At 43.1% G+C, this 27,783-nt stretch overlaps 1 protein-coding gene across 1 annotated transcript in view; it reads left to right on the forward strand.

Moving 5' to 3' along the window:
• Positions 1-18,410: 18,410 nt before the first annotated feature.
• The window catches only part of cacng7a (calcium channel, voltage-dependent, gamma subunit 7a), a 34,934-nt gene continuing 25,561 nt past the window's right edge, over positions 18,411-27,783 (forward strand). Inside the window, exon 1 of the mRNA XM_069681752.1 lies at positions 18,411-18,649. The gene's annotated coding sequence lies outside the window, so the exon portion shown is untranslated. The remainder of the gene's footprint in view (positions 18,650-27,783) is intronic.

Consider the following 27,783-nt stretch of genomic DNA (forward strand, 5'->3'; position numbering starts at 1 on the left):
TCACAGGTCTATGTGTGCAGGATCCTTTCTGTTATGTTGTCAGACACTTGGAACGGCAATCTGAGCCTGTCAGCGGCAAAACAAGAACCTCGAGTGGATCGATCAAGGATTACGTTGCAGACGCTACAGCCACATGCTTCCACATAGCCGGATGTTGAGAGGACGCTGGCGTGTTTCGTCGCCGCCTCTTAACCAGAGTCAGTTTGTGTTTCACTCTCTGACCTCCTCCACCCCTGTCCTGTACCGGTCATCAGACACGGGCCTGCTCACCATTCCTCACACCCGCCTGCAGACTTTAGGGGAGAGCAGCCCCCACCCTCTGGAACTCCATATTGAGATATGCAACGCAACAACCATTCACTCATTTCAATTACAACCGTTACCCAGCTCACCTTGCTTTCTTTCCTTGTACTTCTGTTTGTTTGTTTGAACTCCCATGTAAAGATGCCTATATAAATCTAAGTTATCATTATCATCATCATCCCACATCGATGAAAACGTTCACGTAAGGAGCAGACAGAAGCATGAATACATTGATCTGTGTTGTACTTCATTGATCTGTTTGCTGAGAGTCTTCTAATGGTGATTAATGGGGGTTTGCTCTGAGACAGAAAACTGTACATGATGAGCACATCAATAGGAAGATAGTTTGCTGCCAGCTAGTGGTCACACAGAGCCACTACACCTTTATTCTTTTTTCTCCCTGTACCTGTGTTCCTGTGCACGTTTCCTGTTGCACAGAAACACATGACACATGAGTGCATGCAAGTGTTCGGTGTTCATAAACAAGTAAATATTCAGCAGATTAAAAAAATTAAGTATACAGACAAATGTGCATACAGGAGGACCGGAGTGCATGTAAGTTCAACTGCACATCATCAACACACACACACACACACACACACACACACTGGAGGTCCAGCCTGCAGTCCTGCAGTCTGTCACAGATGTGCCTGAGCTGTGTGGCCGAAGGCTAAAAAACATTCAGACACTCAGTCTCTCATCTGGCTGAGCAGGAGGGCCTCAAATGGGTCAGCGGCATCAGAGACCCGAACACACACACACACACACTCTCTTTCTCTCTCTCTCTCTCTCTCTCTCTCTCTCTCTCTCACACACACACACACACACACACACACACACACACACACGCAGCCAAATTTGACTATTTTAGGTCACATGTTATGATTTTCTCTTGGCAGGAACCTCAAAAACGTCACGTCAAACTCAGATTTGTCATTTAAATAGTTTAAATATAATACTCGGTCTCAACAGTTTTGAATGAACTAATGAAAAAATTCTCATATTATGTTATTTAAGGAAATAGTGAGTCATAAAAAGGCCTAGCATGAGTGTTAGCGTTAGCAAGCTTAGTTTATTTATGTAAATGTGTCTGAGCGAGCATGTGAATGGATTATGGCGATCTGTCTCTCTGTGTTTGTGTTTATACTTCAGTAAGTGTGGGTGTGTGTGAGTGTGTGTGTGTGTGTGTGAGTGAGGGGTAAATATAGTCGGGCTCAGAGCTTCAGGTCCCTCCAGGCCTTGGCAGCGTCTGCAGACTGAACATCACTCTCGGCGTTTCTCTCACAGGAAGCAGAGAAGAAGAAGAAGAAGAAATGCTGTTTATCAGATGAAATCAAAACATTTCCACTGATGTAAATAAAAACATCAACATCTGTTTATTTTTGCTCTCATGAAATATGAGAAAACATCGATTTGTATATAAGTGACGTATTTTATAGCTGATAAATGTTTCTGCTTTAGCTGTAGCTATGAGTTAGCTTAGCATTTATCGTGCCCATTATGAAGTGCATCAAGTTATGTCACCTCAACATGTATCACTTTTTTATCATTAATTTGAAGTTTCATAAAGTTGATTAATACAGTTAAAGTGGGATTTAAGGTGAGCAGCAATGCATTCATCTTCTGTACTTTGATTATCAGCAGAACACAGGCAGTGTTCGAAATTCCATACTATATACTACATACTACATACTACATACTACGTACTATATACTACATACTACATACTACATACTATATACTACATACTGCATACTATATACTATATACCACAAACAGCATACTACATACTATATACTACATACTGCATACTACATACTATATACTACATACTGCATACTACATACTACTTACTACGTACTATACATTACATACTGCATACTTCATACTACATACTGCATACTGCATACTACATACTATATATTACATACTGCATACTACATACTACGTACTATATACTACATACTATGTACTATATACTACATACTACATGCTATGCACTATATACTATATATTGCATATTACGTACTATATACTGCATAATGCATACTGCAACTACATACTACATACTATGTACTATAAACAATAACAATAAGTAAACTATAACCGCCGCTTCTTTAGCTATAGCGCCCCCTTCTGCTGGAAGGCTGCTGTGACGTTCCAGTGCATTGCATTGTGGGATACAGTAGGTGAGGTAGACTGGTCTGATGCATACTGGAGATTTTTTCTGAATCAGTGGGACACCCGGGTATTTTTTCATACTGAAAAATGTACAATGTTTTTGTACATTGTACATTTTGGCCAAATCAGTACATACTGCTCGTATAGTATGGCATTTTGAACACAGCAACAGCACCCATTAATCAGCATCAGCGCCTATAGAGTCTGATGTCACTCAACATGTTGCATACTAATGTTGGCAAACAGAGCGTGAACTCACTGATGATGTCCTGATGAACAGAAATGTCACTTGAGCATTCAGACACATTCATGTCTTTAATGTAAAGAACAGTTTATTAAACTACCCCGAGGTTGTTACAGATTCATAAACATATTTTAACCTTTATTAAACAAGGAATTTCTAAGTGAAGAAACAACATCTGTTTAACCAAGTCAGCAGCATGGAAACGTTTAAGAAACAACAGACACAAATGACATTACATCAAACAACAAATACGCAGGGCTCAGTTACAGGACGCGCGCATTCATTGGTCAAATGTTCCTTTATGCTGTTATTATTATAATAACCAATGCTTGTAAAATAATCCAGTTCAAGGTGACTCTGCAGCTTATACCAAAACAAGGGATTGACAAGTAATGAGGAATGAAACTCGTTTAAAAACTAATACAAATATAATTTTATAAACATTGTAACCTTATTCCATCACCAAGAAAAATAACTTAGGTTGGCTTTTGTTTGCAATTCTATTATTTAACCAATTATAAGCTTCTGTCACTTAGTTCTCCATCAAACTCCCCAATAATTGGAGAAACACAGGCGTAGCTGTATAAAGATTACTGTGTTTAAGTATTTCACTCCCGAGGTGCAGTGATTAAAGATTCAACAATGTAAAAAAGGTGAAAAAAAAAGCAGGAGTAATGCTGTATAAAAAAAATATAAGATAATGACAAAAAGGAGCAAGAAACATACAACCAATGGCAATACAAGTTAAACAGCTGGAACATCCTCTGTAGGGTAACAGTAGCCACTCCCACCAGGTGTTAGTGTTTACATCCTTTTTTTTAGATCACATTAATATTATCTCAATTTTCATTTACATTTACTTTTAACTGTAACAAATTATTTGTGACTTTTATTAAACCGAAAGATATAATTTGCTGATCACGTGACCATAAATGCGAGTGAGAACGTGCAATTTAACATCCGGAAGTGTCACGCAGCTCACGCTCCCGTTTGTCAAACCAAAGTGAGACGGGGGACGGCGGGGCGAACACGAAGCGCAGCTCGCGCTGGTGAGTAGACATGAAGTTTGTGTAAATATAAGCATACATGGAAATAGGACTCCTACTTGTGCAGCCTGGTGGCGGTGCTGACACGGGGGAAAGGAGGGCGAAAGTGACGTTTAATGATTGATAGCGAGGCTGGAGGAGAGCGGGGGAAGTTTGGAGTGTGTGTATGTTCCTCAGCGTGTGCGTGTGTGTCTGTGTGCGCGCGCTGCCCTGGCTGCTTTGTCACAGCATTTTTAAAGTCAATTAAATTATATTTTATTTGAGTTCAAAAACATATACTTGCACCAACCCAACACACACTTGCATAGGCCTACTAATACACCGGTTTTATGGTTAAATGTTGTTAATGGTGATATTGTAAAAACATTTCTCATGGCCTTTAACATGCAGGTGATGCTTTGATTGTCAAACATTGATTTTTGAGAGACTGTATACTGGATATGCTTTGCACTACTCTTGCTAATACTAAATAATCATTGAACACACTTTGGAAAGGGTGCAGTGTCACTTGTTATGTAACTACGACCCCGTCAGTGCGTCTAATTTCTGCCTGTGGTCTGATCGCTGCCATATTTCACTTTAACAGACAGAGTCGGCCTGAGGCGAGCGCTGCAATCTCCGGCAGCTTATCAAAGTTCAGATCAGATCAGAGCTCCATCAGAAGGATATCTCGCATGCTTTGACTTGGCACTTTGGACTTCTGCATTTGCAGCATCTCACCATCCCTCTCCTATCATCCCATTAAACCGTCGTTCTTGCTGCCTTATCAGCGAGGCGCCAAAGCCCTGTGATGAGATGCACCGGCTCCATAGTGGGAATAATTTAAGAGGCTCCTCGCTGTTGTTTCTGCAGACTTTTCCTACTGTGATACAGTGAAAGGAAGCTGGAAGGATTAGGAGAAAGAGAAAAGCCTGAGCCAGGACATAATGCCTCTTAGAAATCCTCCACGCCCTCTGCAGAGGACTAATTTCCCTCTCCAGCTTAAATCCACTCTCCCTCTGTGTCTTCGTCCCTCTTCCTCCTCCTAACCATCTCTCTATTTCTCCCACGGCGGCCCCCTCTCTTTGCCTTCTTGTCTCCTTGCATCTCTCTCTGTGCTGCTCTTAATGTCAATGCTAAATCGTGTTGACATCTTGTTCATGATGTTTGTTTTCTGTGACTAAGCCGATCTCGTCTGCTGATTTCCTTCATTTCAAATGTCTGTAAAATGTTCTGCTCAGTGAATAGACACGAATTTGTCCTTTGAAACCTTTTTAGAAATGAATCAACAGCTTATCTCTTTAAGAATATAAGCTTTTTGTCCTGGCATCTTATCTAGAATCTAATTAATACAACTTACTACGATAAAAAGTCATATTCTCACGTCTTTAAGAGTTTTAAGGACGTGTTTAGGAAAAACAATCATAACTAGAGGAGGTTCTGCCAACTAATTTCGAAGGTTTAAGCCTCCTCCTCGCCTCTGCCTTCCTTCCCCTCTCTCTTGGCAGCCATTCTGCCGCCTGCTCTTATTGTTCTCTCCGCCCTTCCCCACCTCCCTTCCCTCTCTCCTCTCGCCTCACCTCTCCTTCATCCTCCCTCCTCTCCCCGTCCTCTCCTTCGCTCCACAACAACGATCATAATTGGTGCAGAGACGTACAATACAGTATTGACAGCTCGCGCAGCAGCAACAATAATGCATGCGCTGACACACATTTTTCAAGGACGGCCGGGCCTCACACACAGCGCGACAGCACGCAGGTTACATGTGAGTGTGCTTGTATATGTGACATTCAATAAAGGGAATGAATAGGCTTTTATATTTACCTGTGGGGATTGATGACTGAGGAAAAGTAAAGTCATATTGACTTTCTTTAATGACTCCTGGTCAACAGCAGAGGTGAACAAAGGTCATGAAGAGAGGCAAAGTCTTTACGTTACTTCAGGGCAACATGCTGGCTGTTAATAGCTTCTGTAACCCAACACAATCTTTCTCTACAGCATTTTCTATCAGGACTTGAACACTAGTATGATTTTATGCAAGCTATTTATTCATGAGAATCACAAAGTACAGTCCTTTATGAAGTTTGAACAATGATAGGAGCACATCAAGTTTCTTTTCTTATCCTCATCTGAAGAGATCGCCAGGATTTAAGGGCGTAGGATGTTAGCCAAGGACTCTATAACAGAAGTTTGAAGGAGAACCTACAGCAAGTCAAGTTTTCTTCTAATGTATTTCAACTTTTCAGCTGTAGTTTTTGGTGTCCCAGCAAAATGGGGCACATTAAAACCGGACAAAACATTTCAAATGGTGCCTTTAAAACATGCAAATTGAAAGTCAAATAGGATCCTTTGTCGTGGTGGGGTTATGAATCCTGTAGGAAGTTTGGTGAGAGAGTATTAAAGAGCAGCTCCAGTCATGTTTTAAGACATATAAAATGCTCTGCTTGAAATAATAAATTGTGTCTGATATGTTTAATTACCTTCTAAAAATCCTCCCAAGGCATCTCCTCCTTCTCCCTCCCGCCTCAAACACTCCGTGTCCGGCGCGTTCAAACAAGGCACGTCTCTGCCGTCGTTTAGCGGCAACTTGTTGAAACTTGGCTAGCTTGAAATGTGGTAATTAGTAGCAGTAACGTTAACGTTAGTAGTAAGTAGTGAGTTTGCAAAAATGACGATGACGGTTACAGCTGGCTCTCGCATCGCCAAGTGGTTGCCATAGGTTACACATAATGATATGCATAGCGTCACCCCGTCCGTTAAGGGGATTGGCTCCTTAGGTTTGTGACGTCTCAAACCTGCCAATGTGAAAACGTGTTGTTCAGCCTGTCCTTGGTACACTGCAGGTTAAAAGCAGATAGGCCCAGCCATGGTGATGAGGCTGATGTTGTCCCTGATATGTCACATGAAGAACACCACATGGAGATGGTCAAACACATGTTCACTTGAGGGGGGCTTTAAGAGTGATGAAGTCCTCTGTTTGCAGATGCAGTTTGACCCACTTGTGGGACCAAAGGTCGCTGACATGCTGACAAGTTTTTCACATATACGTAACATTACTTAACTCTACTGATGTTCTTTTTAAGACTCACCAAGTAGTTTTGACTGCAAAGGTTTCACAAAATGTACCAAGTTTGTGTTTCATTGTGTTCCAGGTTTTAACACATTACGTGCTGGCAGGAAATTCAGTGTTTAGAGGTCGTGTTCATTTCACAAACCTCTCAGACTGTGTTGCATCTAAAATGCATCAGCGCCATTCAGCTGTCTCTTTATCTGCACCGCTCTGCAGTGTTAGGCCACTCTACTGGCCTCAGTCTGTTAACATTGTGACCTTTAACCAGACTCAGTCCATTCAGCATCCTTGCGTAAACGAAGAACATAAAATACCTGAGAGCAAAGTTATTTTGAAGGGCGGGTCTTTTAGTACTCTGCGCTGAATGTCAGTGTAACTTTGAATGTGGTATTTTCTCTTACCGTTACATTTACTTCTGAAAAGATGGAAGAGAAGATCGGATCAGCTTTATTGATTCCCCACAAGGAAACTCAAAGTTTCTTGGACACCATCATTCTCTGAAAAAATACATTAAAGTCCGAGTCGCTGGTTTTTCATTTGCTTTCATATCAAGAGCCACACGATTAACGTAAGTACCATGGTCTAGCTAACAGCTGTCACATCTCTCTTGTGTGTATTAGAGCATCTGAAGCTGATTGAAGTCTAATATATTGGTTTATAGAGTGTGCCAAACACATGCATGTACACCTGGTGTATTCTGCACCATTGCACCACAGCCCCCTCCTCCTGCCGTCTTATCACTTATCTCTCCATCCCCCTTTTCTTCAGTATTTCCTGACTGGCCTTTGAAGATGCTGACCTTCCTGTTTGAGACTGTTGAAGCAGCAAAATCACTCTTTTTCTACTTCAGTCAACCTGCCTGTCATCCCTCCCTCCCTTCATCCTCTCTCAGCTCACTTCTCTTTTACTTGCCAGTTCATAAAGTCCAGTGAACACACACATGTGCATTTCATAAGCAGACTGTTTCAGTGTGAAGTTCACAAAGGTAAATCAGTCTGGAAGTTATGAACAGACGCGCCAATACACACACATTTGGCTTGATCCAATTAATGACGTACCTACTTACTTAGGTGAAATGATAATCTTACGAAGAGACACTGAGACAGAGAGACAACACCGAGTTTATCAATAATGCGTTTCCTCTCTGGTCGACACAGGGCGCTAAAATACAACTCCTGCATGACTTAAGTCTCAGTTTGATGCAAAACTTGTACATGAGCTTTAATGCAGCACGGAATAAACTGAAAGCGTTGTGCTGTTAATGTAAATGTGGACGTACAATGAAAACAATTGTTCCTAAAATTAATTAATAATTGTGATTATCCATCCATCCATCCATTGTCTGACGCTTATCCGGGGCCGGGCAACATCTCTCCCCAGCAACATTTTCCAGTTCCTCCTGGGGGTTTCCGAGGCGTTCCCAGGCCAGACGGGATATATAATCCCTCCAAAGAGCTCTGGGTCTGCCCCAGGGTCTCCTCCCAGTTGGACGTGCCCGGAAAACCTCCAAAGGTGAGGCATCCTAACTAGATGCCCAAACCACCTCAACAGGCCCCTTTCGATGCGAAGGAGAAGCGGCTCTACTCCGAGCTCCCCCCGGATCTCCGAGCTCCTTACCCTCTCTCTTAGGCTGAGCCCAGACTCCCTCCGAAGGAAACTCATTTCGGCCGCTTGTATCCAAGATCTCATTCTTTCGGTCACTACCCAAAGCTCGTGACCACAGGTGAGGGTTGGAACGTAAACGGACAGCTTTGCCTTCAGGCTCAGCTCCCTCTTCACCACAACAGTCCGGTACAACGGCTGCATTACTGCTGATGCTGCACCGATCCGACTGTCAATCTCACAATCCATTTTACCCTCGCTCGTGAACAAGACCTCGAGATATAATAATTGTGATCAATAATCGTGATGATCATTTTGGCCTTAATCGTGCAGCCCTAGTGTAGCCACCATGTGCATACTGTTTATTAGAAGTAGCTCCAATGGCTAATATAGTACAGTCATCACTTCTGCTGCCCTCATCTCCACCATTGTTTACGTCTTTGTAAAATAATTACTGGGAATCATGGTAAACTTGCCGTTCCGGGATGGATTATGTGTAGCAGCAGTGACTCAAAGGGCTGGGTTACCAGTTTCAGAGAGGGTAAACATGTTGGTCTCAAAGTTTTTCAAAGCTGCGTTTTGATGCGTCTCCTGTGAGAGAACAGAGGAACAGGCGTGTAGATATGTTTCCTGTGTTTGACTATCTCTCAGTCTTTTTCTGCATTTTATTCCAGTCCATGTTTGTCTGTCAGTCAGCCTCAATCTCGTCTAATGAAGACAATTAATTTCTCTGTTAGTATTCGACTCGTGTTTTCATCTCTGTGTTTTGTTGAACATTTGCTCCCTCCGTTCCCGCTGCTCTTCTCTCCGCTCCGACTGCTCCTCATCAGCCTCGTCTCGTCCTCGCATAACCCCTCCTCTCCTTTCTTCATCTGTATTTAATTGTCTTCTCTCTGCTTCCCTCCTTATTTCTTTTCAACGTCCTTCTTGCTTCTCCCGCTCCCTCTCAACTCTTTGTTTACATCTTTCTTTCCCATCATTTCCTCCTCCCTGTCCTTCCCTCCTTCCTCTCCCTAATAACAACACCACCTCGTTCGCTCGCTGTCAGACCTCTCCCCTGATTTCATAATCTCTCCCTCGCTGGTTCGCTCCCTCCATCCTTCTCCTCTTCCTCCCCGTGTTCTCCTCCTGGTGGAATTTCTCTGAAGTGGTTGTTGTCACAGCAACAGATAATGGCTCTGAAAGTGTTCACAACAAGCCTTCATGAAGCCGAAGTGGTCGTTTCCAACCAGGTTTACTACTGCGAAACAATATACTGTTCTTCTTCTACATAGTGTGCATGCAGCATCAGAAAAATGGAGATATAAATACATAGATTAAAAACAGAGAGAGGAATATTAAAAATGACAACAATGTTTTTTTCTCTTGTAGCTGTGACTTAATACTGCTGTTGAAATAATTTAAGCTACGTTACATGTGAAACTCAACAAAGTTAAGTTTGGCTCCTTCAACAACAAGACGACACCCACTGGTTCATCGACTCAACTTTGGAGCCTCCAGTTTGACTGTTTGGTCATCAACATCTTCGTTTTTGGAGCCGGAGGTGACCATACTTTGGAGAGAGAGTTTATATCTTAGTTTGGCATCCCCTGCTCTATTTACACCAAATGGGACCATAATGTTTAACTGAAGACGACTTAAACCAGGTATTAAGACTATAAACTGATTAAATAAATGTTGAATGAGGTAATAAATCAAGTGAGAAGTAGTGTAATCTTACAGGCTTCAATACAAGTGGACTTTTTTTCAGCAGCCAGTGAAGTCGCCCCCTGCTGGCCTTTAGGAAGAATGCAGGTTAAAGCATTTTTGCGTTTAATTTAAAGCTTCTGTGAGGAGTTTTTATTTGGTTCTCAAACAGAGAAGTTTATTCTGATCACTCTATATGTCCCACAAAAGCAAACCAGACCATCAGCGACAAGATTGATTATTTCTATATAGTTATTTTAATGCCTGAAACAGTTGGCGGGGGGCAAGGTGTCAGACGAAGCAATTAACTGCATGCTGTCTTTGTTTACATTTTGCACAACACAAATTTAGAGTGAGTGATACGACAGGTAAAGAAACCAGGATGAGATTTTATGTTAAAAAAACACCACTTAAGCATGTACAGGACTAAACCAGCAAAGAGATGAGAGGTACGGCTTTGTCCACAGGGGGCGCCAAAATCAACACAAACCAAAAGTTCCTCAGAGAAGCTTTAGCTTTGAAATAAAGAGGCTAAATCCACATCTTCTATAGGGTATGTGCTTGGAGCAAAGAGACATGCTAACTTGACACTTGTTAGCAAGTGCGTACAGATTCTGTAGGCACAGAGAACGATATCCGTCTTTAGGAGTTAGTTGTTTTCGCAAGTTGAATGTGAGCACATTCACTCCCCTTTTATCCCAGCCGTCTTTTCTCCACCAGTGTGTCGCTTACATGCTCTACCTCCCTGTAAAGCATGGTCACTTTTCAGATTCATATTTATATTATAGATTTACAACAGTTGAGGTTATCATTTATGATTGTTGGTGGAATTCATGGGTGTATTATATTCCTTTCTTCTGGGTTATTATTCCTGTGTATTTATTTTCTCCTGTGCTGTATTCACTTTGATAACCTGCTGCAGTTACATCACGATTTCCCAGCCAGGCAGCCATGTTGTCTGTCTGCTGTTTGGTGAGGGCAAGAACCACAAAGTTGACTCCTCTGAGCTTCTTACCTGACAACAGTTGCCAGCTGCTCCTAAAAATGGGGTTCATAAAAGAGAGTGAAAGTGCTATAAAACACAAACCAGTTGCTTAGTTGTTTAATATTTATTTGGTTTGTTACCAGGGCTGCACGTTGGCGCTGTTGCCTCACAGCTAGAAGGTCACTGGTTCAAACCCCGGTTTGGGTAAAGTGGGCCTTTCTGTGCGGAGTTTGCATGTTCTCCCCGTGCATCCGTGGGTCTCGGGCTTCCTCCCACAAATTGCCCTTAGGTGTGGGTGTGAGTGCATCTGTCTCTATGTGTCGGCCCTGTGATCGACTGGCGATCCAGGTTGTTCCCCGCCTTTCACCCAATGACAGCTGGGATAGGCTCCAGCCCCCCCGCGACCCTGAACAGGATAAGCGGTATAGATGATGGATGGATGGTTTGTTACCAACAGTCACTTAATTTAGTGTTAATATTAATGCAAATATCAGGAGAGCTTCACTTATCTGTTGGAGCCATGTTCCATCCACATTCAGAATTTTGTTGTATTGGGTTTTTGCTTTCTTGACTATTGAATTCTTATCAGTGTTGCTTCCTGCATCAATTTAACAAACCCAATCCAAGCCTTATAATCTTTTTTCACAGGCATTCTGGGAAATGTATGCATTCTAACAGATGTAAAGCTATTCAAACCTGGATGGTATCACATAAGCATTTTCTCATTTTCCCAGCATGCAGGCTATCACACAGGTGCGCACAAACATGAAAGTGTGAGCATTCACCAATAAATGTACACATGTCGATCACACACACATGCATGAACCAATGAATATGTTAACACAAACAATCTTGAGATTTTGCAGCTTCCGATATTAAAAACTCTGCACGTGTCGCGTCTGGTTTTCGGGTGTTTGTGTGCATGTAGCTGAATGTGACATGTAGCAGAGTGACATCCATGTACTGAGGCTCAAACTGCAGCACAAAATGGTCCAGAAGTGTCGGCGACGCCTTAACTCATGTGTTGATTAAATAATTCATGTCAATAATTCCACGCAGAGTGTGTGCTTTGTGCTGGTTTTCTCCTTCTCTGTGTGTTTGCGATGACTCCATGTTCCACAGATGAAGCAGCTACCTGCCCCTCATTATCACACCACCAGTGCCTGCCGTCCTTCAGTGCAGAAATCCCCCATTTCTGTGCTTTTGCTCACATGTGGAGATCAATGTACAGCAGGCTATAAATAGCACCGCTCTTGCATTGGATTTCCCTGGCAGCGAGCTAAAAATAGAGCGAGAGGCGAGGAATGTGGGGGCGAGAGGGACCCCAAAGGAATAAGACAAACACAGAAGGATAAAGGAGGAGAAGGAGGAGGATCTATACGGACTCTGCTGGCTGTACTTGCTATGCAGCTTTTGTTTAACCCTTTCCCTCCCTGCACATTTTGCTGTGATTACATTTCTGTTTGCAGGGTGTTTTGTCTTTTCTAAATTAGCTTAATTTTATAATATCCACATCGTATTATTTTCTTCCCCACAAAGCCCTTTACAAAAGGGATGTGAAACTGAGCTGTTTAACCCAAACAGAGTTACACTCGAGGCTCAGCGCCCACTTATCCCTTCAGCACATTTGTGCCCAGGGAGTTTTACTTCCGTTACTCCTCAGTGGAGCTCTTAAAGCATGCCTCCGGCTGAAGTAGTGGGTTTCTGTGTCCACTGGGACGATTTTACGAGCTGTGCTAAGCAGCAGTTTGTGTTCAGTGGTGATCGAGCCCTTGCTGCTGCAGGGAGGCTCCCTGCCTGCCAGCTTCATGTTAAACATCTGAACATCACGTTTACTACTCAGGAGAGGTGGAAGGAATCAGCGTTGATTTGGACGTTGAGGTTGAGATTCAAGCTGTTGCAACTTCATTTTATCGCATGAAACATGTTTAAACCCCGAAGATGTTTTAGTTTGCAATCGTACAAAGCCGAGAAAAACAGCACGGCTGAGAAGTTTTACCCTGATGTTATTATTTTATTGATTGGCAAAATAATTCAACATTTGGTTTCATCAGAGAAAGTCTGTTCTCACTCCCGAGTTGTCAAAATTTTACAGCGTGGTAAATATTTGATTACTTTATTTTCAAGGTCTAACAGAACGGCTCATATTTACTGTGGTTGCCTTCACATGCAAAACACTCAGCGGTAACCTAGCTCATCATTTTTGGGCCTCTGACTAAGCTGCTGTTTTTGACGAGTTGGTCGTCACGATGCTGAGATATTGTTATACACACATGGGAGCTGCCAGTCCAACAGTGATTTGTTACAAAAGGCAGTCATTGTGTCATTGTTTTGTCCTCGACCTGCATGATTTTTTTCGATTCACAGAATGCCTTTTGTCAACCTGTAAAGAACGAGTCGATCAAGACAGGTTACTGTGGGCGAGCTGATGTGTGAGCTTCTCCAGTCAGAGTGAGGTTGTAGTTTTTAGAGTGCTGGAGGAGCATTGGGTCCAGGTGCTGCAAGTTGCACTGAGTAGAATTATCTACAAACCACGCAGCCCGAGCCAACCAGGTGCAGCCAAGCAGGGCAGGGAGACTCCTAACTTGACCGAGGAGATCAGAAAAGCAAACGGTTGTGTGGGTAGAAACCAGTTCTTCAGATGCTGACATGTCAGTTACCGAGCTCAAGTAACATTTCCGATCATATTGGATTGGATCAATGAATTGAACTCTACCCTTTGTATAATCATTGATTATTGCCCTGTCTTTTTAAAATGGACTTCTGCCTTTCTGAGGGGATAATAGTATTGATTCAGTGATATTTACTGTTGCCCTCAGCAGAACGTTTTTCTTTGACGGTACAATTGAAGCCTAAGGGAAGTAAAACTGTCGCATTTCACACCAACAGTGACGTCTTCCATTCGAGTACTATGTGAGCTGCAGTCTTAGTTTCACAACTGCTCCAAATCTAAGTGTGATGGCTGCATCAGTAGTTATTTTTTCCCTGATCTGAGCAGCGGCAGAAGGCAATTTGACTCAGGACCAGTTGGTCTGAGTCGGGAATAACCAGCTAAATAGGCCATGTGCTCCCTCGCTATTACTATGTTTGTGATTATGAGTCATATATTACTGCATGAGAAGCAGGAGGCTCCTTAACCCTGATTTTACTGTAAAGCACGACAGAAAACCCTTAAATTTAACAGACTGTAATCCATTGAGTTTTACATTATTTAAAACTCTATTTGTTCAGAGCAGCTTTTAATGACAGGAGAAGCTAGATTTAGGTCACTTCAGGCGATGTGTAACAGATGTGATTGTCAAGTAAACATCAAGTGTTTATTTAGCACATTAAATTATTAAGAGTTTTGAGAGTCACAGAAAGGGAACAATGTAAAACAATCTCTAATTATTTTTAAATTTAATAGCTCCGAAATAGCAGAAGTTCCCAAGAATGTTTGTTTAGCCTGGCAAAGTCTTTTAGCAAGTTGACATATACGTTCCTAAGGTGATCAATGCAAGACTTAAAAACACAGAGAATCATCCAGTTATATTGAATGCTGCAGCAGAGTGTCATCAGCATACTGGAGATACAGGATTCTGTTTTCTATATAAAAAAAAAAGAACCCAGTGTTAAATGATAATTAAATAGGACCTAGCATGGAACCTTGTGGAACTCCACAGAAGAATAATGATCAATGTTAGCACAGACTTGTATTTGTTGTTGGCCAGTAAACAGAATAGGATTATGGACCTTCAGAGAGTTTCATTATTACCAGAGTCTTAAGATACCAACAAATCAAATCATTGGTCAAATGTAACATATAGCTAGAGCTCTGTATATGATGAAGCCATCTTCCCTCCAGCTCACTCACTTTTTCAGCCCTGGATAAGAAGGTTTAGAGTCCCCCCCTGGAAGCAAGACTTATAACAGCAGATGCCTCATGCTGTAACGCTGAAGGATGAGAGCCCACCTGAAGTGGGGACGACCTACTTTGAGGCCGAACTAATAGTTTCTTCTGTTCCATTGGAATGTGGGCGAAAATGTAGGCCAGTGGCTGTGAAGTGTCAACATATATGAAGGATGTGATAACCATTGACTCTGTACCCTATAGAGACCACATGGCACATGTCAGCTCACATCAGGCTCTCGTCGCACTTGAAAGGATGATAATATCCAGGCAGTGGCATGCAGTGTTTTTTACTATGATATGAATCTTTCCTCATGGCTGTTCCCATTGCATAACTGGCTTCCATTTCAACTGGATGCAGGGGTCCTCCAACAGCAACGATTGATATCTTAGTCCTGAAAGAGATGTTCTTCAGTTTAGCAACATATATGGACGACAGCTCATCTCTGTTGATCAAATCTTTAACCTACCACAGTTTCCATTGCTTACAATAGTTTGTTGATTAATGGTCTGTTTTGTGGACATCCTATTTAACTCTCTGGAGGTCGATCATCTTTTGCCACTGATTGCCCGACAAAGACAAAGCCAATGCCAAGATTAATAATTTTTCTACTGTGGCGTCCCACAAGGTTCCCTTTTAGGTCCTATTTAATTTTCATTAAACCCAGAGCAGAATCACTGTTATGCCGATGATACTCTGTTGTACACTGAAACTGGATTCTCTCCTGGTGTTTTAAGTGTTCTGTTGATCACCTTTAGGAACTTATTTGTCAATCACTGATTCTGCGAAAACTGTTGACTCGAATGAAGCCAACCAATTCACCCAGTGTCATTCACCTGTCCTTATTTAGTTCACAACTATTCATTGGGTTGGCTACATTTTGTTAGCAGGTTGGTTAGTGAGTAAAACAGCCATCCTGATCGAGTCCCTACTTTCATGGTTCCTCCAATTCCAAAGGAGTGCATTACCTTTGAACTTTGAGCGGAAACTGTAACTGAAAATGAAAATAACATCCTGTAACTGAGTCGGTATGACGTTGCTTCGGTGGAGTATGATTAATATTCTGTTCTGTAATCAGTTTTAGCTCAGGATGTTGCAACAACAAACAAACCAGCTAATGTCTTTATCTGGATGCAAACAGCGTGTGTTTGTGTGTCTGTCGGTGTGTTTGAAGTTAGTGTTGGCAGGTGGGATGAATTCCCTTGTTACAAACACATGTGCCCATGCATTTACCCACACACACACATACAGACACACAACGAGTGATTCTCAGGGCAACACAGCCTACTGTATCAGTCTGTGGGTCGCCAGGGGCTGATGGGGCCACTCAACCATGAAAGAGGGTATGGAGGCATAACAGACGAGCACACAAACACACTCGCACATAATATCACATGCAAGAGCACAGGGAGACACACGCACAATTCTTGTTTTCTTGCACAGACAAATATGTGACATCCTGTTATCTCTATTTCTATTTCTCTCCAGTCCGGTCTCGAACAAAATGTAATTTATATTCAACTAATTTGCAGCAGAAAATGGGATATGCCGCCGGTATCACGTTTTTTATAAACACGTTTAGGAAAAGTTGAATTACCTGGCAAGTCACAAAAATATTCAAATTGATAATTTGTTTTCCACCATTACAGCATTAATCAACTTTTTTATGGTGATGTGTAATACAGTAAAAAGTCAGCATTGACTTGATTGCAGAAAATCCCAGTCTGTCCCATTAGTGCTTTTGTTGCCTAAACCAAACCATAGACAGGAGTGTGGCTGAGAACTCTGGACTCTGTTATGGCTATCAGAAATGCCAACCAGCCCGTTACTGCTTCTACACGGTACATCAGAAATGGCTTCATTGGCCAGATACGTGTACACATACAAGGAATTTGAGCCTGTTTGTTCTTTGCTCTCCGTGTAACAAACCTATGTTTAAGACAAGGACAACAAGCTTTACAAGGCAAACCTTAACGGGAAACTGCGATTACTATTTACAGGCCGATATGTTAGGGGTTGCAGAGTCTGTGATAATCGACATATTGCAGGACAATCATATAATGATGCATCACAATATCTGATTATCTTCTTTGGCCCATTCATTTCCCTTCATGTTACCCTCATTCACATTATAAGCACCACCGGAGGGGGGGCAAAATCGCAGGGAAATCTTTTTAGAGTGTCGTATATTTGTAAGTTAAGATATCGATATTTGGCGACAGCTTAAAGATAATTGTATCGCACGAGTCAGGACGACGATATATTGCTGTATCGATGTTTTTTAATATATGCAGTTTTTAATTCATCTTTGAAAAGTTTATATACGTACAAACTGTGCAAAGAAAACACCACTTATGTCAGTGGTGGCTTAAACTCCTGTATATGAATATCTCGTAGACAACTGAAGCGTAGCGGTTACGTTTAGGCACTTCGGAGAACATGAGCGATGATGGGGTCAGGCTGTCGCTTTGGTTAAACACGGGCAAACTAAACGCTGACGTTTGATCTTTTTCCATTATATAACCAGTTGTTGGCCCATTCCTAAGCTGGAGATGTACGTGCGGCAACGTACACACAAAAACTGTCGCAGTGATCTCAGAATTAACATCATAGTAACGTTCTTGAGTAGTTTTGCACGGCCTGAGCTCTGTGGTATGCCCTCTAACGGTTTCCACCAGTAACACATGTAGTGACAAGTATGTGAACAATTACATTCACGACGTAGACAGTTGTGTACACGAACACGGTTAAAAAGCAAGTATATCTCTGTTCTTACTCTCTTGGTGTCCATGTTGCAGTTGGTCAGTGGCCCGATGCTTCAACATGTGATCCTGTAGGTTCCCCGCTGATTGTTTTGAAGTGAAGTTGAAGTCAGGTAAAGTCGTATGAGGACTGTGGAGGTGGTTGGTGGTTGTGGGAGATACACCAAACATTTCCCGACACCGTGTCAAGTTTTCATTGTAGTGGCTCCATTCAGAAATAAGACTGTCAGATCAACCCATGTGACTCTGTTTCATTCTTGTAGCTCATTTCTGGATGTTTATTCTCTGCTGTCAATCAATTATTCCAGTTATTATGATGAATAAATGGATGCTCAGTCATTCTGCAGAGACGTGTTTGGATGTTTTGTCCATTAACGAGTTACACAAAGCTAATTGTTGCTGTATGTTTGAATCAGTCATGCTGTCAGCTCGCATGATGTGTCCTCAATTCAAGCCGGCACGCTCTTATGCCATGCTGTCTGCGTGCGTGTGCGCGCGTGTCTTCTTCTCCCTCCAGCCTACATCACTGTAACCCCCCCTCCTCCCCTCCTCTCCTTCTCTCTCCCTCACACACACACACACACACACCAGTCCCACCTCCCTATACCCAAACTATAGCGAAGCTCATTCAACGGATTCTCCGCAGTGCTGAAGGAGCGGAGTGAAGTCAAGAAGGAGAAGGAGGAGGAGTGAGAGAGAGGGGGAGAAAAGAGAGGAGAAGAGGGGGATACAAGAAAAAGCGAGACAGTGTAGCGAGTGCAGGAGAGGGAGGCAGAGAGAGAGAGAGAGAGAGAGAGAGGGAGTAAGATAAGGGCAGAACTGCAAATTTGGTGCCCAGGCTCGCCAGTGCGCACAGATCTCTCGTCGGCTGCACCGTCCGAGCAGCTCTCCGCTCTGCAGGGTGAGTAAAGCTTCTGCTGCCTTCATTCCAACTGCGCCTTCCCCAAAATCTTCATCATCACCTCACCTCACTCCATCTTCCCCCCTTCTTCTCCCATCTGTTTCAGAGCGGCTCGCACTCTTTGGGGCTTGTTGAGGCGAGCTCCGCTTTTTTGGCTGCATGCGCACGTCAAGACTTCAGTTTCGGCACTGAAATGCTGCTCATGCACGTGACTGTGTGTGAAATAGTCTCTATGATTTTACCAGCTTTAAAAAAAAAGAGCGGTTGTTGTGTAAGAGAGGAGCCTCAAGTCTTTTGCTCACCTCCGTTTGAGGAGAGAGGAGAAGAGGTGTGCGCTGTTTCCCTGACAGCCGCTGATGAGTGTGTCTGCGCGGCTGTTTCCCGGCCTGTCAGCGGAGGAATGTGCTGTACGCTGATTAGTGTGGCGCATTTGGAATAAGGACTGTACAGTCAATACAGAGTCTGGAGAGCAGCGCGGTGAAGCTGCTTCGCTCCCAGCGGCGCGTGGAGGAGAGAGAGAGGGAGGGAGGGAGAGGGTGGGTGTCGGTGGTGGGTTGGGGGAAAGCAAAGTGTGTGTGGATGATGTGATTGTGTCACTATGGTACCTGTGTGTGTGCGCGTAGAGAGAGGAGAGAGCAGGAGGGAGGCAAACGTGTGTGAGGGTGAGACGTGTGCATATTTGTGTGTGTGTGTGTGTGCGTGTGTTTGTGTGTGTGTGTGCGTGCTCTAAAAAACTCTTGGCTCCTTCTCGGGGAACCCATCCTGTGTTACTGTTCCAGCAGACTGCAGCACTTCTTATTGGGTCCACCTCGCTGTGTCTCTCCTCTCCTTACATACATATGCATATTGTGTGTGTGTGTGTGTGTGTGTGTTATAGAGAAGAAATAGGATTCAGTGCAGAAAGGGAAGAGAGGAGGGGAAGCTTTCTTTCAGTCGCATTCTGGTCATTAAGGTGAATATTTCTCGGATATTTTCCTCCTAGGAACCAAAAAACAACAACAAAACGAGCCATTTTTTCCACTGTAATATGTTTTTATTGATAAAATAGATCTTACAAAGACAAAACACATTTTTAATGTGTCTGTAAATCCAGCTTTCACTATAAATTAAGTGCAGATTTTCAGAAAATCAGTGAAACCCAAATGGAAATCCCCGGCTGTTAAATACATATTGATCAAGATAAGCAGTAGGTGGCGTAAATGCTCCAGTCAGAAAATATAACTTATCTACATGTCTGCATTTTAATACCCATAATTCCTTACCATCAAGCATGTGGAAAAAGATGAAATGAGTCACAACTCATGTGAAATGCAGTGTGCAAGAAATACCTGATGTCCTGCATAACATCACACTTTGCTGTATGCAAAGCAGCATGCCTTTTTTGGCCATTCTTACCCACAATCCTCTGCACGGCTGTAGATACATCACATTCAGAGAGGGAGCACAGACGGATGACATCACAATGACGGACAGCAGACCAAAGATGAGCTAGAAAGATTAAGGCACAGTGTCGTGACAAAGTGGTGTGTAATTGTTTGCATGCTGCCTGCAGAGCTGTTACTCTGTAAGCTGTTACTCTTCAAGCTCGTACTCTTCAATACACATACCACTCTTCTTCTCTGAAGTGTACTTTTGTCGTTTATAAAATTTTCAGATTTTGGGTGTGAATTTTCAGCACTAAATTTGAAAATGTTCACAAAAGGAGTGGATGGGAACAGTTCAAGGTGGAGATTGTTTACCAGTTACAGAGTTGGTCGTGGGGAAGCGTTAAATAGTGTGCATTTACTACAGTGGGATTATCTCTTGTGCAGACCTGCATGCAGTTATAACAGCCGGTTGTTTTGGAACATTTGGGACTTCCATTCATTCTTGAGAAAGGTTTGAAACTCGGCTGCCTCAGAGGAAGACTCTGCTCGAGTTGCCTGGGATGAAGGGCGCTGGTAGTCGGGCATTCTTTGTGCTGTGTTTGGAATACACTGCAGAACAAGTTACCAACAGGTACGGTGATCGGAGCCGAACATAGACTGCAAATCGGCGATCCATTGGGAAAGCTTTGCATTATGGCCACTTTTACTTCACTGCAAAGATATATATGTGTCGTCCATTTAAAACTGTCAAATATAGACATCTACAATGTAGGAAAATGTGCTTTTAATTTAATATATCAGTTCATTTCTAAAGCCTGTGTGGAGTATTGATGAGTTAATGCAGCCTGAGCGCCCTGTGCAGTGTGTTAGAAGGTCAGGAGGTCAGGTTTAATGTCCAAACACTCAGTTCTCGACAGAGATGTATACACATCTGACAGCTCGTGTAAGACGTGTCATCGTGCTCGGTTGTCCTGCAGCTCTCCGAGGTGACGGGAGACGGATCGCTCTCTAACTTCAGCTGTTTAAACGGCTGATTGATGGTGTGAGTCACCAACAATGGCAGGGTCACTGCTTTGTTTCCCATCAGGGTAACTCCACGTACAGTAAAGTCCTTCGGTTACATTTGTCAGGCAGAGAGACGGAGACGCATATCTGCACCGCCTACCAATTTCTAATGATGGAGAGGAGTAAGAGGACCGGCTGGTTATATTCGCTCTTTGTACTAATGCCTTTGAAAATATACGCTGACACGCTAAGTTCTGCACAGCAGGGTTCTGTGCAGGATGTTCAGCCATCCAGCATGTCGGACGGTCACCTGGTGTAGTCTAAAGACCAGTAAAGTCTGCTTGAGGTGGTGGTCAGAGCTCATGGACAGAGGTTCGAGTCTCTTTAAAGAAAAGAACTCACAGCAGGGTGTTTGTCCTAAATGTCCACACGTACACGGGTACGAAACTCCATTTCCACGGAGACGTGTAGACGGGGTAAACGGCGTTCTTGGCTTTTGTGCGCCGTTATCTTCTCTGTGAGGCGTCACAAAAGAGGCGACATTCCTTGCAAAATGACAGACGTGACAAAAGTTTACACACATATGTACAGTTACTCGTCCCCCTTCCTCGATGCACCATTGCAGCCTGCCAGGTTGTCTTCAGGCAATCAATTTTTTCAGACTTTTGATTGGCCGCGATTTTCTTTTTCTTCTTTGCATGACCGGGTTATATCGCCGCCTGTTGGTAAGAGAAGGGTTAAAATGCAGACCTCTTTCCTCAGGCACCTAGTTCTGTGAGCCAATGGGGATTGAGCATTGGGCACATGCGACCCCAATGCTCAAGCATCTAGTTCTAGGTACCTGAGCAGAGAGGTCTGAGGTACCTGAGCAGAGAGGTCTCTGGGTGCGACCAGGCTAATGGCTGGACAAAAGTGGGATGACCTAAACGAGCTAATATAAATATATTTATCTTCACAACTGAAAGAGAGCTCAACGTCAAGATAAAAAAAAAAAAAAGTACCACAAAACCAGGTGGAAGCCAGGGGAGAGAGAGAGGGACCGCCACCAGGGAGAGGCCTGCCAGCAGAGGGTTGTCACAGTGCCTTGAAACAGACGCTGAACAGACGCTACCTTCTGCATCTGTACCGTACACGAAAGACGGGGTGTGACGAAGCATCGGTATTTGACAACCTTGCATTAGAATGCATTACAGCCACATTAAAATGTAAGATGTAAGATGCAAACGGTTATAAGAAGATACATTGGAGGGAAGGGTGTGTTCACTGGTTTGTAATTACCAAACAAGTTGGACACGAGCATCAGATTTAAAGCTAAACAAAAGTCAATATTTGCCTTCATGAAACCGATTCAGCGATCGGGTGAAAAACTGCACAAGAGGAAACAAAGCTGTTTTTTTTGCAGATGTTTTCTCTCCTCGCAGCAGCACTGGTGTATTTTCAGTGTTTGAATTATGCACAGTTAAGGTCCGTTCCCCCTCCGGCTGAAGCCAAATTTGACCTCAGATTACACAACATTCAAACTGAGCGAAGGTGAATGAAATGTGTGTGGCCGCGTGGGGGAGGGTTTTTTATGAATACTGCTCTGCACATGCCAGACTTGGTGCATGTGTGTGACGTAAACTACGTGTGTGTGGCACAAGGACTTTCCTCTATTTCTGGGCCAAGGTCTTTCCCTGTGAGCTCCCTCTCCTCTGTTACTCCTCTGTTTCTCTGCTTATCTCTCCCTCTATTTAATCTACCTCTGCTCGGCACATTAACACACAGTCTCCTGCAGGCCTTGCTTCATTTTCTCCAGTGTGTGTGTGTGTGTGTGTTTTCCTACCCAGCGCATAAGCTAATTATCTTTATCAGTCCAGCAGCCGCTCTGCAGACTACAGGACGAGGGTTTGTTTCCCAAAGCTTTCATCGTCTTAAGTACCGCTTTGAGAACTGAGAGTCTTCCTGCAGCATCTCCAGACGTGAACGCGACTCAGAAATGTTCGTAGAAACGTCTCGTCTGGAGCGTTTTGATGCTATATTTACACATAAGTTGGAATTTTAGAGACAAATTGACTTCTTCCCATCCCCGTTCCCTCCTTTTTCCTTCTATTTATTCCGACCATTCATCATCTCTTGCTCATCTCCTCTCCTCTGTTCTTTTAGTCTTCCGATCTTTAAATATCCACCTCTCTTTCTGCCAGTTGGCACGAGCCTCTCACTGCTGACAGAGGGACATATTGCCTTCTCAACAGAAAACAACGCTAGCAAGCTAACCTGGGAACGCCATCTGTGGAGCCCCACCCGGCACCATGGGACATGTAGTTTCATGGAGCTCAGCAGTTGCTCTGCCCTGCTTCGTATTGACCCGTCCTTTCTGCACAGTCTTTCATCTCTGTTTCATCTCATCCCTTTTTTTTTTTTATTTCCCTGCCACTTCCAAACCGTGGGAGCCAAAATTTCAGTCCTCTCGGGGTCGGGCTGTTGCAGCTAGAAGTTCCCTTGAAGTCTCAGGCAGTGTGCTCAAATACCCATGCATATTTACAGAATGTCAGGGTGTTTGTTTTATGAAGTTTTGGCTTCTTCTGAGCAGGGCTGCAGCCAAGACAGGAGAGGTACTGACTCCAAATTCACTCAGCGCATGACCTTTCCTCTAAGAGAGTTGTGACCAGCCAACTAACACCGTTTGATAGACTAACTTCTGTCTTTCAATGGTTTAAATGGTGTTTTAAACCTGTTTTGCTCAACCAGCTGTGCAATTCTGGAGCCGAGTTGTTTGTGTGTTTTTACTTACTGTGTTAGCAGCTGTGACGATTATGTTAATAAACTTTTTAGCGGGACTTGTCCCTCTTATAAAACCAGTAAAACTTGGCTTCAGGTCATTCATAAAGGACTAAATAAGAAACAAAACAAACAACCCGACACCTGTGGGAGTTTTTAAATTAAAAGAGGGTGAACAAAGAACCAAACTTGGTTTCTTATTTAAATGTCACTTAAGTCGATTGTTGCACACTTTTTCAACTGAGCTCCACCAACCTCAAACTGGTCCAAAGTGCTCATAGGAGACAAACGAAAGGCTGAGTAGGATCACATCACTTGAATTTACAAGGTGGATTTAAAAGTAAGTTTTGGAGGCCTATTAAGTGATAATCTCAAAGATTTTCATGTAAATCTGTTGAGTCTCTATCTATCGCTTAATGAGGTAACACAATGGTGATTGAGCCTATGCCCCACTGATGAAAGCCTTTGCACCATTTGCAGTATTACAGACTGTCTGTGGTGACTTTAGCGGAAAAAATCACAAGCAGCGCCCAGTTAGTGACGCGTTTTCCATCAGCCAGCAGTGGTTGGTCTGCCAGAGAGGGTAGGCGGAGCTAAGCAGCTGCTTTTCCGGTCTCTGCAAGTGTTGCGAGTAAACAGTAATCTACTATGGCTGAACAAACAAAGAAAAGATGGATGACTACAGATACAACTTCAACAATAAGAGAAAATCCAAAGAAAGAGAAACAAACTCGACGCTCAGATGAAGCAAACAGTCTGAAAAGGAAAGCGACCGTCAGCCAGGAAAATCAAGAGTTACAGCCGGAGCCAACCGTGGACGTCACACATGCAGCACTGTCTGGATATCTGGGAAGTGTGCTCTGCAGTTACTGTTTATCGCCACAGGTGCCCCCAAAGAGAACGAAAGTGAGATCTTCCAGATCAGCACTTTAAAGTTGCAAAGTTTTACTTATGAACAAACTTAGGCGTAAAACTTACGCAGTGAGTTTCTCCTGTATTGAATCATTCTCCAAATCCTTTCTATCCCACATTAATCTCTCTTATTGCTCCATTTTTATCTAATTATCATTTCAGTTCAGTCCACCTTGTTGCTATGCATAAAACAGACACACAAATCACATCACATCACAGCACCAATAAAGAGGCTCATTGATGGTAGATAAAAATAGTACCTCTAAAGCTGTATTGCACAATGGGCTCTTTATGAAGTAAATGGCCTATATCCAGAAATTAATTCATATGTACAAAGCTCCAGATTAAGGAATCTTATTATAACTCCTACACTGACGTCCTGCTTTAATGCCTTAATTAGCAACGCACACTCATTCATTAAGTTGGACTTCATTGAGGAAGCTTCTAAGCCTCCAATAAAATCAAATTAATAATGAATCTAAATAAAATGTTAAATGAGGACGTTTGTGTTGAGCCGGTTTCTTTGACAGATTAAATGTGACCCTCAGCCATGTTTATTTTTACATTAGAAAACTCTGCTGGAGGCACACAGCTGACTGTGACGACGCTTCAGGTCTGACATACAGCATTGTGACAAACAGCAACAAGATTAAAGATAAATCTAATTACATCAGTAACAGTTTCCCCAGAGCAACAAAAATCATCTCTGACATCCCCAGGACCAGCAGCACTGCAGCTGAATCTGACCTCTGACCTCTCCTCCCCTCCTGGAGGGAAACCTGCCATCAGGAGAAGAGACCAGCGTGTGTAAATAACAGATGTTCACTTCTTAAAATAATGTTAAAAAAAAGAAGGGATACTAACAGCAGTCTCCCAGGGAAGAGTGTGCCGCTTTGTCGACCCAGCTTTCCCCTCCGACCTCGTTCCTGAGAGCTTTTGGGCAGTGTAACAACATCTTTTTTTTCTCAGAGTCAACATCTTAAAGAAACTTGGTGAGGGAAACGGGAGAGACAATTTGACAGTAAAAAGAAACATTTTAGAAAATAGAAACAGTGAAAATCTTGTCACGACTTTTAAAAAAAAATTTGCCTTGAAAAGACAGCTTGTCTGGCTCTAGTACAGAGAAGGAACATGAATGAGAGAGAGAGAGTGAAGAGGAGAGGAGAATCGTGCTTCTTGTGTGTAGTGAGGATTTCAGCACCACAGTGGCGGACAGCTCCCCAGCCTGCTGCTCACTGCTGGACTGCCCTGAATGTTTCTCCATTCACATCTCTGCAGTTACAGTGTCGTATACAGCAGCTTGTTAGGGCCCTGTGCTTTATAATATGACACTCGACGCTCTCCTGCAGCATCGGCTTTGATTTCTCGTTGAGTTTATTTTAAAGACTTTGCGTATTTATTATTGCTAACTTGTCTGCAGGTCCTGCATGAGCACAGAGGGGTACCTCGATATATTTAAGTGTAGGACCAAGCTGATGCACTCGAACAGCAGGGAGAGAGAATGTGTCAGAAATGCCTAAAAAAATCTTTGTTCAGCCAGCAAGTTGTGATTTTGTGTTCCTGCAGATTCACGCAAATTCAACCAATTGGTACGACTTTGTCTTGACCTGCAATTTTGGCCAATTGGCGCAATTTTAAAGCAAATTTGACCGATCATTCTATATCCCCACGTGTGAAGTAATTTACATCACCAAACTCACATCTTAGATATTCAATATATTGATCTCCTGATTTGACTGTTTCCGTAATATCTTTAAGCCTGTAAGTTCCTGTGAAGCCGAGAGCAGCGCCGTTCTAACAAGATTCAGATTTAATTGTCTTTCACGAGCTTCCTAATCTGGCCTCGAACTGCAGTGTCTTTAAGGAGACTCTATACAGTGAATACATGATCATAAACTCAACACTCGCTGTCTTCTTGTTGTTATTTATCCATGCTTCTGTGCTGAAAACTGTCCTTTGTGCATATTAACAGCATAGTAATGTGTATATGCAGTGCCGAATGAGCATTTCATGGCTATTAACTTAAATAGTTTTTACATATTTAATTTGGCATCTTGACATGGAAATCGACAGGATGTGATGTCAGAAGACAAACGGCCCGTTCAGCCAATAGATGGCTTTATTGGAGCGTTTGTCCCGGTCACTAACAGCGGATGTGTGATGTATTATTATTTATTATTAAAGAGGAAAAAAAGGCCCAAAAAATCACAACTTGCATTGCAACTTCATTCTTCTTGCAGGTGTTTCTTGCTGCATCTCGTCCCCAAACCTCCAATTTCTCCTCCCTTCTGTCTCTTCTTTGACCTTTTACTTGTCCTTCTGTTATCCATTCATCTCATCTTTGAGATCCTAATTTTGTCCCTCATTTTCTTCCTTTATCCTTTCTCCTCTCCCATCCTTCCTTTCCAATCCTGCTTCTTACACACTGGTCTTTCTCCCATCTTCCCCACACCTCCTTACCTATGCTTCCTCCATATCTGTCCTCTTTTCCTGCTTCTGCTCCTAATACCTTTCCACCCTCCTGTCTTTGTTCTGCCTTTATCCTCTTCTTTCATCCTTACTCCGCTCACCACCTTAAACCTCACCTTTTCCATTTCACTCTGTATCTTCCCTTCACCACCCTCTCTCTTTTTATTCCTCCTAAATCCTTCCTCCCAATCGTTCACCTTCTGCTCTCCTCTCCTTCTCTTCCCACCTTCCCTCACTCCTTCTTCCCCACGTCATTACCTCTGGCTGTATTTTTCCTAAGCTCCGCCGCTCCATTCATCTGTAATTCATTACCTCGCCTCTGCTCCTGATTCTCCAGCACACACGGTTAGTCAGCGGCTGGTGCGACCTGGGAATTGTGGTTTTATTCTCAAGGCTTCAGCTACACAGAACCTCATCCCAGCCAATTTGTGTACAGCTATCTCAGCAAACACAGGCCTGCTTCGGTTTCATGTGTGTGTGTGTGTGTGAGAGAGACTGTGTGTGTGTGTGTGCAAGCGCTCTCTATAATACTTGGTGCTCTGACCCAATCTAACAGTGTCCTCCAAACCCACTTTTTCTCCAGGCTTACATCTGAAAACATGCAGCCCAGAATCATCATGGCTG

The sequence above is a fragment of the Semicossyphus pulcher genome, unplaced genomic scaffold, assembly GCF_022749685.1.
Source record: "Semicossyphus pulcher isolate SPU_LCO1_2020_fin unplaced genomic scaffold, fSemPul1.0.p SCAF_5, whole genome shotgun sequence".
Taxonomy (NCBI): domain Eukaryota; kingdom Metazoa; phylum Chordata; class Actinopteri; order Labriformes; family Labridae; genus Semicossyphus; species Semicossyphus pulcher.